Here is a 13,961-nt window from a genome sequence, read left to right on the forward strand (position 1 = left end):
ACTTCAGCTATGTCAGCATCAAATTGTTATAAGCCCCCAATTGTAGACAACTGTAAAAAGAGTTATTTTATAAAATTGTTATTTTAGGCTGAACTGAGAAAATGGGGAGCCTTATGGTTCCCATTTATCTTGTTATTCCCAACTCCGTTATCATTTAGTGCTACAGTTTCCTTCCTTCCTTCCTTCCTTCCTTCCTTCCTTCCTTCCTTCCTTCCTTCCTTCCTTCCTTCCTTCCTTTTGACATGTGTCAAGAATTCTTATCCATAAATGGAATACAAGTTTTATTAATTCATAAATGAGCTGACTTTCATGATTTGCAACTTACTAATTGCATTTTAAAATAAAATATTTCAATTATTAATTAATAATTCTTGGTATTTTAAATAACCACTCTAATCCACCACTGTTTATCTCAATGGAAAGGCAAATCTTTAATAAATCAGTATGGTTTAGTAATTAAAATGCTGGACTAAAATTAGAGAGACGCATCCATTCACATCCATCCATTGACACAGAACCAGCCATGCTTCTCCAGCCAACTTATCTTATAGTTGTTGTGAAGAAAAATTGGAAGAGGCAATGCAGTCAACAGTACATTGAGGTCCTAGAAGCAATCTAACCAATACATAAATAAATAAGTCCTGTGTCAGTGTTCCAAGAAATGCACCCATAGAAAGCAGAACTCTGAGGCAAGTAAATTCATCAAAGAACAGTTTATTGAATACATCATATTCACACAACTGGTGAAAGCCGACTGTATTTATTTATTTATTTATTTATTTATTTATTTATTTATTTATTTATTTATTTATTTATTTATTTATTTATTTATTTATTTATTTATTTTTCGTATTTTTATACCGCCCTTCTCCGAAGACTCAGGGTACAGCAGAAATAAAACATAAATATCGGGGGGGGGAAATTAAAATACAATAAACAATTAAGAATCTGATTCAATAAGCTGAAGAATTAAAAATTTCTAGGTAAAAATTAATAAAATAGAATTAATTCCCTTAAAACCCCATTAAAACACTCAATTAAAAACTGTATCATTAGGCCAGACCTGCTTGGTGAAAAAAGAAGGTTTTGAGCTCGCGCTTAAAGGTCCGAAGATCAGGGAGAAGATGTAGCCCCACAGGTAGTTCATTCCACAGGGCCAGAGCTCCCACAGAGAACGCTCTCCCCCTGGGGGTCACCAGCCGACATTGTCTGGCCGATGGCACACTGAGGAGGCCCTCTCTGTGGGAGCGCACAGGTCGATGGGAGGTTACTGGCGGCAGTAGGCGGTCCCGTAAATATCCCGGTCCCATGCCATGGAGCACTTATAGGTGATAACTAGGACCTTGATTCACACCCGGAAGACCACCGGCAACCAATGCAGCCTGCGCAGGAGAGGTGTTACATGGGAGCTATGAGAAGCTCCCTCAATCCCCCGTGCGGCCACGTTCTGTACCAGTTGGAGCCTCCCCTCCTTCAAGGAGAGCCCCATGTAGAGAGCATTGCAGTAATCCAGACGGGAAGTAACGAGGGCATGAGTGACTGTGCGTAATGAGTCCCGATCCAGGAAAGGGCACAATTGGCGAATCAGGCGAACCTGATAAAAAGCTCCCCTGGCGATAGCCGTCAGATGGTTTTCTAAAGACAGCCATGCATCCAGGAGAACGCCTAAATTGCGCACCGATTCCCTGGGGGTCAATGACTCGCCCCCCCACAGTCAAAGATGGAGTTAAACGACTGTGACGGGACACCGGTATCCACAGCCAATCTGTCTTGGATGGGTTGAGTGGGAGTCTGTTCGTCCCCATCCAGACCCGAACGGCCTCAAGGCACTGGGTCATCACATCAACGGCTTCGTTGGGGTGGTTCGGGGTGGAGATGTACAGCTGAGTGTCATCAGCGTACAGTTGACAACTCACCCCGAAACCACGGATGATCTCTCCCAGCGGCTTCATGTAGATGTTGAACAGGAGAGGCGAGAGGATCGACCCCTGTGGAACCCTACAAGTGAGTTGCCTAGCAGTCGACCTCTGCCCCCCTGTCAACACCGTCTGCGAACGGTCGGAGAGGTAGGAGGAGAACCACTGAAAAACAGTGCCCCCCACTCTCAAACCCTCCAATTGTTGCAGCAAGATACCATGGTTGATGGTATCAAAAGCCGCTGACAGATCCAACAGGACAAGGACTGAGGAACAACCTCTGTCCCGTGCCCTCCAGAGATCATCAACCAACGCAACCAAAGCCATCTCCGTGCTATACCCAGACCTGAAGCCAGACTGGCACGGGTCTAGATAGACGGTTTCCTCCAGGTACTGGGGAAGCTGCCATCCCACCACACTCTCAACAACCTTTGCCACAAAGCGAAGGTTAGAGACAGGATGGTAGTTAGCCAAAATAGCCGGGTCCAGGGAAGGCTTCTTAAGGAGGGGCCTCAGCACCGCCTCTTTCAAGGCAGCTGGGAAGACTCCCTCCATCAAAGAAGCACTAATAATTCCCTGGAGCCAGCCTCGTGTAACCTCCTGAGTGGCCAGCACCAGCCAGGAGGGACACGGGTCCAGTAAACATGTGGTAGCATTCAGCCTTCCCAGTATCCTGCCCATGTCTTCGGGAGTCACAGACAATATTCTCAATATTCTTCACCCAAACAATATTCTCAAGACCTGCCTCCGTCATCCTGTCTGAATCAATCCAATCAGCGTCCAGCCCGTCCCGGATCTGAGCGATTTTATTGTGCAGATACCGTCCAAATTCCTCAGCACGACCCTGCAAGGGGTCCTCCCGAGCTCCCTGAAAAAGAAGGGAGCGGGTCACCCTAAACAGAGTGGCTGGGCTGTTATCTGCCAATGCGATAAGAGCGGAAAAGTATTCCTGCTTTGCCGTCCTTATCGCCACTAAGTAGGCCTGAATATGTGACCGTACTAGTGTTCGGTCAGATTCGGAATGACTGGCTCTCCAGGCGCTCTCTAGGCATCTTTTCCAGCGCTTCATCTCTCTCAGCTCCTCAGAAACCAAGGAGCTGGTCGAGAGCAGCGCCAGGTCAGAGGCCGCAAAGGCACGACGCGGTCCAAAGCCCCCGTTGCCGCCCTTTGTTCTTTGGCCAAGCCGTGGGCTAGATCCTCGGGGATCGGCCCAAGCTCCGTCAGGAACCTCATAGGGTCCATCATGCGCCTGGGACAGAACCAACGTACTGGCTCTGTCTCCCTGCAGTGTGGGTTTGTGGTTCAAAAGTCCAAGCGAAGAAGCAAATGATCTGTCCATGGCAAGGGAGTAATGGCTAGATCCCCCACTTCCAGGTCATTCAGCCACTGTCCCGAGACAAAAATCAGGTCCAGCGAGTGTCCCCCAGTGTGTGTGGGCCTATTCACTAACTGGGTCAGGTCCAAGGCTACCATGGAGGCCATGAACTTCCGAGCTGTCGACGATGTCTCGCCTATTGACGGCAAGTTGAAATCCCCCATGACCATAAGCCTGGGGGTATCAACTCTAGAGTTCCTGCAGCTTTCACCTAATTAAAAAGTAAAAGTTTCCCCTTTCCCCCAAGTCATTGGTCATGCTGTCCAATCCAGGTGCTGGCTGGATGCTTGATTACTTCATTCCTTCTCTGGCCAACCACCTGTGAGAATGTCCTTGGTTCCCACAGGAAAACTTTATTGTTTTGGCTACAAAACCCCATCTTTTTTCCCCTTCCTCATTGTATTGTATGGCAACCCTAAAGCCTCCAAGATGGCCTCAGTCAGCTTTGCTGTCTTAAAGTCTTAAAGTGGCCAAGGTTAGAGACCTCTGCTATAGGTGCACTTTCATGGACCACTGAAAGGAGGAAATGGCTCACATGCCAAGAGTGTAATAGGCAACAGTCTTTTAAGGGGCTGCTAGAAAGAAGGAGGGGGAGAAGTATTTTCCAAAGCACCAGAAGACAAAACAAGAAGCAATGGGTGGAAACTCAACAAAGAGAGAAGCAATCTAAAACTAAAAACAAACTTCCTGACAGTGTGAACCTATATAGGTTTCAGTCATAATTTCACATATAAAATAGCCATTCATATAATACAACCTGCATATTGTTCAAAACAAACATTAGTATTATGGCTGATGTTTGACAGCAAGCCTAAAATCCCCACTCCCTCCCCACTCCAGGGGAAGGTTACTTCAAAATCCCCATTTCCTCCCCACTCCACTAATCTGTTCTGGGAAGGAATCAAATTCCCCCCTCTTCATTTCCCAAATAAAAGGGCCTCTGGTGGCTCAACAGACTAATGCAGTCTATTATTAACACAGATGCTTGCAATTACTGCAGGTTCAAGTCCCACCAGGCCCAAGGTTGACTCAGCCTTCCATCCTTTATAAGGTAGGTAAAATGAGGACCCAGATTGTTGGGGGCAATAAGTTGACTTTGTATATAAATATACAATAAGTTGACTTTGTATATAAATATACAAATAGGATGAAGACTATTGCTAACATAGTGTAAGCCGCCCTGAGTCTTTGGAGAAGGGCGGGATATAAATGCAAAAAAATAATAATATTCCAGATAATTAAGGAATAATCAAGCTGCTAGCAAGGAACCTGCCTGGAATTCCACATTCCTGCCAGCTGCATAAAGGAAACTTTGTAAGCAGAAAACAGCTACCGGTTCTTAGAGATCATAAGAGCACAAACATGCCTACCCTTCCTGTCCTATTGTTTCCTTTCGTTATTACATACTCATACTCATACTCATATATATGCTTATATATTGTATAGTTATTTCATGCTTATATATACTGTGTGACTAAATCAATCAATCAATCAATCAAAATGGATTGATTATCTACAAAATAGATATCAGATTAAGAAATATCAGATTGCCTTTGAATAATTAGAAAGTTATTTTATGTAATGGGGAGGAGGTTGGGAGACGAAAAGCTTTGGATGTGGTTATTTGGATTGGAAGGGAAAATTTTATTCTATGTTTGGTTTATGTATAACTTTACCTTGTGATTGACCCGGGAAGCCGGGGGGTGGGGGAGGGAGGGGGGTGTTTTGTTTTGTTTTTTTGGGAGGGAGGGGGAAAAAAGGGGGGAAAATGTTTTTGTTTTTTTTTAAACTCTTTCAATAAAAAAAAAAAATCAATCAATCAATCAATCAATCCATCAATCATAGAAAGTGGAAGCCGGAAGTTCGGCTCCATTTACAAGCAGGCAGAAAACTCATTCAAGACAGGATACTTCACAATGAAAATTGCCCAAACCTTTTTAGAAACACAAAGCCCCAAAACTTCAAAAACTTTGAACCGTATAAGAATTCCTCCACTTATCAAATTTGTTGTTCAGCTGAACCAGAAAGGAGCTTCCAGCTCTGTCAATTTAAAATGACAACGTTTTCCCCCCACTTCTTCTTTGCCAAGCAATCTCCTGGCTGAGAAGCGAGCCAATCAGTTGGGAGGCTTCTTGGCTTCTCAATTTAAAGGCACGGTGTCTTGTTTTTTTTCCCTCTTCTTCAACAAGTGAGTCTTGATTTTTTCCTTCTAGCCGATCAGCTGGGAGTTGGGAGGCAGCAAGAGATTGGGGCCAGGCAGAATGTTTACTACCGGTTCTCTGAACTACTCAAAATGTTTACTACCGGTTCTTGCGAACTGGGGAGAACCGGTAGCAACCACTACTGATTCCCATGTCTGGTTAGCTTCTCTGCTGCTTTTCTAGCTAGGAAGTTACCTGACAGCTTCAACGAAGCCAAATTCATCACTTTCAGCATGTGATCTTCTGCAGTGTTTGGCTGTGCTTTATTCCAACCAAGCACAAGGGGAAAATCTGTGTTGGTTGTGGAGATCTTCTCCATGTTCTTTTCCAGTGCTGGCTTACTGGTGTGTATCTTTTCCCCAAAATGTTTTATCATTCTGATGAAACCTGAATTGAACAATAAACATCAGGTAATGAAAAGAAAGTTTTACACTTTGTCTCTTTGCCTCTGATTATTTATATGTACCCAGATATTTTGATCATGGTTGGAAATATGTCTTTGGGGAGAAGTTTTGTTAGGTAGAACTGATTAAATTATCAACATCCTCTCTTATTTTCTTCTCCTACTGCTTCTCCTTTCTGTGTCATTTTCTTTTCTCTTCCTTCTCCTTTTGCTTTCTTTACTACAAAGTGATTACTTTCACCATCCCCCATCAATGTTTTATTTCCCTGTTTTTCATTGAAAAAAATTTAGTAAGTTTTTTAGATTGATTTTTGGTGAGGATCATGAGAGGGACCCTGCTCTTATCTTCCATTTTGGTCAGATCATTCATTCATTCATTTATGCATTCATTCATTGTGTGTTTATGTGTCTGTGTAAACATATAAAACTATGTTTCATTGCATATAAAACTGTGATTTTCTTTTCCTCCAGATTCCTTAGATATTGAATATTGAAATGTCCTGTCCTACAAATCTTTCATAGGATATTTTATACTTCTATTTTTTATAGTAGATTTGTTGGGGAGATGCTGCATAGCCTTTCTATCAACTATCCTGAGAGACATGTTGTCAAGACATAGTTTACAAATACATCGTGTCCTCAACTTATGACTGGTAGCCTAGCTAAAACTTCTCAATGTCCTCTTCATTTCAGTCATTTTGTTGTTATTGCCATAATTATGCAATTCCTGACTCATATCATATTTCACATAGGCATTTCTTAAATAACTAATTCGCATGGCATTCAAATTATATAAGAAAGTTGCAAATAGGATCTTCCATTAGATATTTGGGCACATGTGAAGGACCAATGGTTTAATAAATTTCAGATATAATGTTGTTTTTTTAAAAAAAAATCATGTTTCACACTAGTGATCCACTTTCCAATAAATAAACAAACAACAACCAATCACCATTTAAAGGTTTTTGTTAGTTTGATGTACTGTACCGTATGTTTAAGCAATGATGTGGTATAGGATTGGTATAATTTAACACAAACAATTTACATATGTATTTAAACAAGATTTGTTAAGGGATAGGTGATTCCTGCTCCTAAAAAAATCTTTCCATTTAGGCATTTTAATGAAAAGGCTTAATTTCACTTAAGGGTAAACACTGCATTCCAGAATAAAATCTTATTACATCGATGATAGCAGCAAGGTCACAATTTGTTGCATCTGCACCAGGACATCTTGCCATCATTAATGGAATTGTGAATCCTGAACTGTACCAGCAAATTCTATAGGAAAATGAAAAGGTATACTATCCATGAAGTGAAACCCAAAAGAAAGTGAGTGATGCAGCAAAACACACAAATTGTTGTATAATCAAGGAATTGCTAAAGCAGAAGAAAGGTAATGTTTGGGAATGGCCAAGCTCAAATTCTGACCTTAATCCTAGTGAAATGCTATGGAAGGACTTGAAGCAGAATAGTTCATGCAAGGAAAACCACCAACATCTTTCTGTTGAAGCTGTTCTGTAGGTCCAGTGGGCTAAATTTCTTACAAGCCAATGTGCAGGATTAAACAACAGTTATAAAAAACATTTACTTGCAGTTATTACTACTCAAGGGTTAGGATTAGGGTTAGGGTACACTGGTTACTGAAAGCAAAGATTCTTATATTTTTGCCAAACACAAATATATAGCTTTGGATCATTTTTTTAAAATCTGGAACTGAACACACCCAAAATTGTAGAAATGGTGGTAGACTTTAGGAGAAACCCTTCCATACTTCCACCTCTCACAATACTTGACAAAAAAAACAACAACAACAAAAAAACCCAGTATCAACAGTAGAGACTTTCAAATTTCTAGGTTCTATCATATCATGAGATCTAAAATGGACAGCTAACATCAAAAACATCATCAAAAAAGGACAACAAAGACTGTTCTTTCTGTGCCAACTCAGAAAGCTCAAACTGCCCAAGGAGCTACTGATTCAGTTCTACAGAGGAATTATTGAGTCTGTCATTTGCACCTCTATAACTGTCTGGTTTGGTTCTGCAACCCAACAAGAAAGACACAGACTTCAGCGGATAATTAGAACTGCAGAAAAAATAATTGCTACCAACCTGCCTTCCATTGAGGACCTGTATACTGCACGAATCAAGAAGAGGGCTGTGAAAATATTTACAGAATCTCACATCCTGGACATAAACTGTTTCAACTCCTACCATGAAAACGACGCTATAGAGCATTGCACACCAGAACAACTAGACAAAAGAACAGTTTTTTTCCGAAGGCCATCACTCTGCTAAACAAATAATTCCCTCAACAATGTCAAACTATTTACTAAATCTAAACTACTATTAATCTTCTCATTGTTTTCATCACCAATCTCTTTCCACTTATGACTGTATGACTATAACTTTTTGTTGCTATCACTAAGGGTTAAATTGCAACCTATGATCATCATTTGTGTTGTAAATATTGTACCTTTGATGAAGGTATTTTTTTTCTTTCTTTTTCTTTTTCTTTTCTTTTATGTACACTGAGAGCATATGCACTGAAAAAAATTCCTTGTGTGTCCAATCACACTTGGCCAATAAATTCTATTCTATTCTATTAATTAGATTCTCTTTCTCTAATTTTAGCACTTGTGTGGAAAAGAGATTCATGCCAACTGGAAGGAAATTTGTCTTGAAACATTTAAAATAACCAAAATAATCAAGCTATGTCTTGAAAAGACATAGTATAATTAGTCTTGGTATAATTGGGATTGTTCAATATTTAGACAGTGGTCAACCAGAAATTCCAGGAATATAGCTACACAGTGATAGCTAATGTTTTCAGACCAAGTGCCCAAAGCATGCATGCCCGAACCCCCCAAATGCAATGTGCGTGAGGTCCCAGCGCATGCTCCCAACCACCCCATGATACCAGAAGAAGACAAAATTCTGATAAAAAGAATATAGGTAGTCCTCAACTTACAACAGTTTATTTAGTGACTGTTCAAAATTACAATGGCATTGAAAGTAGTGACTTATGACTATTTTCAAACATACCATGTAAATGTTAACTATACTTTATATTCATTTTTATTCCTGTATTTGCATCTTGTATCTTTTTTTTTCTTCTTTTATTTGCATTTATATCCCACCCTTCTCCGAAGACTCAGGGCGGCTTACACTATGTTAAGCAATAGCCTTCATCCATTTGTATATTATATACAAAGTCAACTTATTGCCCCCAACATCTGGGTCCTCATTTTACCTACCTTATAAAGGATGGAAGGCTGAGTCAACCTTGGGCCTGGTGGGACTAGAACCTGCAGTAATTGCAAGCAGCTGCTGTTAATAACAGACTGTCTTAGCAGTCTGAGCCACTCAAGGACCCTATATCTTTATCTATCTAGGCAAATTTTTCTAATTTTAATAAAAGTTTCTTGATAAGAATCACTGCATAGCATCTCTAGGGTACCTAGTATGTTTTCTTTTGAGATGCGATATACTTTTTCTGTTTCTCTTTTTTAAACCCATGAGATTGCAAGGCAAATGAAGAAATGAAGGATATTATTACTATTCCCCATGATATTCCAACCATGCTTGGAAACCACAAAGCTCTGTGAGTTTATTGAATAGCATGTTGCACTGCCTATTTCTGTCCGAAAAACAGAAGAAGAAGTCCGGGCTCTTGGAACTATTTGGAGACATTCAAGAATCATATGGCAGACAGGGGTATTTGTATACAGAAAGAAGCCATTCATGGAAGATGGTCATATTCCTGCAATCACTGTTTCTGTTAATGCCTCAAGTGGTGTGCAAGGAATCCACCCATCGTTGTGACTTGGATGAGCCGCTTCCTATTCATCACACATATCAACAGCTTGGAATTGTTAACATTGCTGGAATTATTTCTGTATTCTCAACATATTCTGATCCCATTGATTTCAGTCAACATCCTTCTCAGGGATTTCATGATAGACTTATGTAAGTACATCATCAATTTATTTTCAAGCCCTGGACCTTGCGGTTCAATCATATAATGTTCAAAATGTTCTCTTGTAATAACAAAGACTCCAGAAACGAACACATTAAATAGAATGCCTTGGTTAATTTCAATCAATTTCCATGTAAAGTTGAAAAAAAAATTAAGAAAGATGAATCTCTGTTATAACAAATCCCATCTAAATATTTATAAATAGAGATGTTGCTGCTGATTAATTTATAAATCTATAACTAAAACTGGGAGGTGGCTATATTTTTCCTGATAACTTTTATCATTTGAAACTTACAGTGTCAAAATTAATCAATTTCCTTGTAGATATAAACAGTTTTTAGAAGATGGAGTTTGAAATTGGGCCATTTTCATGTATTTAAAAATAATTCTTATAATTTGAAGACTATTCATCTTGTTTTAAAAAACTAAGTCCAGATTCTGGAGAGGTATATATGTGCTTTGCTTTGAATTTTCCAGGATTCTAGGCAAATAGGAAATATTTTGCAGTAAAATACATCAACTTATTATATTACTGACTGTTTAAACCTGTCATATTGTGAAACAGAACCTTTTTAAAGTATTATGTAATTTTTGCTACAGAATATGGTTTCAGAATTATCAGCACATCCTTGTCTTAGCATTTGCTATCAAAGAGATCAATGAAAATACCCAGATCCTACCCAATGTCACTCTGGACTTCCAGATTTATAACAGCAATTTCAGTCCAAGTTGGACTTACCTTGGCTCAATGAAGCTTCTCTTAACTCAGGGCAGATTCATCCCTAACTACAAGTGTGGGGTCCCATAACATCTGGCTGCAGTCATTGGGGGACCTGACATCTGTCTCCACATGGCAACTCTTCTGTGCATCTACAAAGTCCCTCAAGTAAGATACGTTGAGTATGTATGGCACTACCTGAAGAAGCATCGAGTGTTAGCTTTTATAATAGAGCATGGTTCAAATTCTATACAACCTTTTGATAGATGATCAGTTTTAGCTTGTTACTAAAATATTCCCAAATAATAGAAATAATGTTGGTAGAGTTCAGGAAGATTTAAAGATGACTAATAGTCGTTGTTGATGAACTAAACACATTTGGCACAGAACAAACCATGTAATTCAGCGAACAGTTATTACCACTAATAAAGGTACAGAATACAAGAAGTCGAATATTTTCTTGGGTTAATAGCAAAGGTTTAAGGCAGGGATGTCCTAACTTGGCCCCTTGAAGAGTGGTGGACTTCAACTCCCAGAATTCCCCAGACAGCATGAGCTATAAATATGAGCAAGTTGCTGGCTGGGGAATTCTGGGAGTTGAAGTCCACCACTCTTCAAGGGGCCAAGTTTGGACATTTTAAGGTATTCTAATGATCTAACTTGGGCAAATAATCCATTTGATTCAACACTCCAAATAAAAGTTAAAAAATAGAAAAAGGAAGAGTACCAATTACTGAAATAGGACAGGAAATGGATGGAGATATTCCTTGTAGATCTAATAAAGATTTAAAATGATCAGGCTTCCTAAAATTCCCAATAATTTATCTCGATAGTAGATATATATATATATAGTCACACAGTATATATAAGCGTAAGCATGAAATACATAGTATATATAAGCGTAAGCATGAAATAACTATACAATATATGAGCATATATATAAGTATGAGTATGTAATAACTATATTAATTGGATATAATGAAAGAAAACAATAATTGGATATAACGAAAGAAAACAATAGGACGGGAACAGTAGGCACTCTTGTGCTCTTATGCACACCCCTTACAGACCTCTTAGGAATGGGGTGAGATCAATAGTAGATAGTTTTTGGTTGAATCTTTGGGGATTTTGGGAAGAGACCACAGAGTCAGATAGTGTATTCCAAGCATTAACAACTCTGTTACTGAAGTCATATTTTCTGCAATCAAAATTGGAGCGGTTCACATTAAGCTTAAATCTATTGTGTGCTCATGTATTGTTGCAATTGAAACTGAAGTAGTGTTCGACAGGAAGGACATTGTAATAGATGATTCTGTGAGTTAAACTCAGGTCATGTTGAAGGCGGCGTAGTTCTAATTTTCTAAACCCTGGATTTCAAGTCTGGTGGCATAAGGTATTTTGTTGTATTCAGAGAGGAGTGGACAACTCTTCTTGTAAAATATTTCTGGACACGTTCAATTGTATTGATGTCAGAAATGTGGTTTGGGTTCCAGACAGTCGAGCTTTATTCAAGAATTGGTCTAGCAAATGTTTTATATGCTCTGGTTAGTAGTGTAGTGTTTTTGGAGAAGAAGCTACACAAGATTAGGTTTACAACTCTTAAAGTTTTTTTTGCAATGTAGTTGCAGTGGACTTTGGCACTTAGATCATTTCATATGAAAACTCCAAGGTCTTTAACAGGGTGGGGGGTCATCTGTAAGTTAATGTCCATCAAGCTTGTATTTAGTGTTTGGGTTCTTTTTTCCAATATGTAAGACTGAACACTTGCTGGTAGAGATTTGGAGTTGCCAAGTTTTAGACCATTCAGATACATGGTCAAGGTCTTTTTGAAGGGTAGCTGTATTGTCGGTGGTATTAAATAGTTTGACATCATCAGCAAAGAGAACACAATTACTTGTAATTTGGTCACAGAGATCATTAATGTATAACATGAAGATATGATATATAATATGAAGATATGAAGGTAGAGAGGAGAAATGAACATAACTCTAGATGGATGAATGGGGATCCTCTTCCTCCTGGTACAAAGTCCATTTTTCCTCTAAACTTTGGGAAAATACCCTGCATTTTTTCTCCAGCAACTCTGTATACTTCTCTGGAACAAAGAAATAAGTTTTGGCCGCTTGGAGAAGGAAACAGGTAACAGTAACAGAGTTGAAAGGGACCTTGGAGGTCATCTACTCCAATCCCCTGCTCACGCAGGAGACTTATACTAGGGATTCAAACCACCAAACTGCTGGACCTTTCTGATTGACAAGCTCAGTGTCTTAGCCACTGAGCCACCTAGCCAGGTATATACAGTTTATATACATTGAATACACTGAGTATAGTATTCAATGTATCTAGGTTTCCATATATGTTTTTTTCTCTCTCTCTCTTTTAATGTAATAGTTATTCAAAAGAAAGATAAAAGAATAGAAAAAAAGGCAGGAAAAAAGAAAATAAATATATAAAGAAGTGACTTATAGCTTTCATCACAATAAGTATAACCAAATTTAATAATAATTTCCCATTCTAATATCTCCATTTGTATATTACAACCAAAATATTTAGCCCACTTTATTGAACTTTTTTTTTTCATTTATACTTCTCTTTCAAATTTCAATACATTTTCATACATTCTACCAAATACCTGTTCATCATTTGTATTAGAAAAAATTGGAAGGTGGCACCAAGTTGCTCAAGGAATGCCAGGTTGAGAGCTCTTTTCACATCCCCGTTAAGTTACCCATTAAAGTGGTACCCATTTATCTACTTGCAGTAGCCCACATTCAAACTGCTGGGTTGGCAAAAGTTGGACCCTGTGATGGGAGTCCAACCCACACCTCAGCAGCAACCAGCTCTCAAACGCAAGCCTGCCGATCATCACCCCATCATCCTAATTTCATGAAAACTGTGAACTATGCTCCCTATCATTTGTAGGGAATTCTAGCTTCAAAAGGTGGAAAAATAATAATTTTTTTCATACTTCAAATATTCCAAATAATTGAAACAGATTATCTTCACCATTGATATCTATATCGGTCTGCCACTAGTTCTTCCCTTGATTTTTATTTTACATTCTCCTGGACAAAATTCTAGGACTTCATGATGAATGAGCCATTTGTGTTTTCCTGTTATTTCTATTGTTTCTGAGAACAATATGGCTTTGTATCTATTCCATAGTCTCAGCTATGTCTAACGTAATGATTTTTAAAAGATAAATGAACTTTAACTTTGTAATAACACAAATATCCATACCACCGAAATTTTAGGTCATATCTTTCAGGTCATAACTCCAAAAGTCATCTATTTTTCAGACTACAAAATCTTTCATCCAAATCAAATGACAAGCTGCAATTTCAAACCAGGAAATCCCAATCTTCTCCTT

Source organism: Ahaetulla prasina, chromosome 4, assembly GCF_028640845.1.
Source record: "Ahaetulla prasina isolate Xishuangbanna chromosome 4, ASM2864084v1, whole genome shotgun sequence".
Lineage (NCBI taxonomy): Eukaryota > Metazoa > Chordata > Lepidosauria > Squamata > Colubridae > Ahaetulla > Ahaetulla prasina.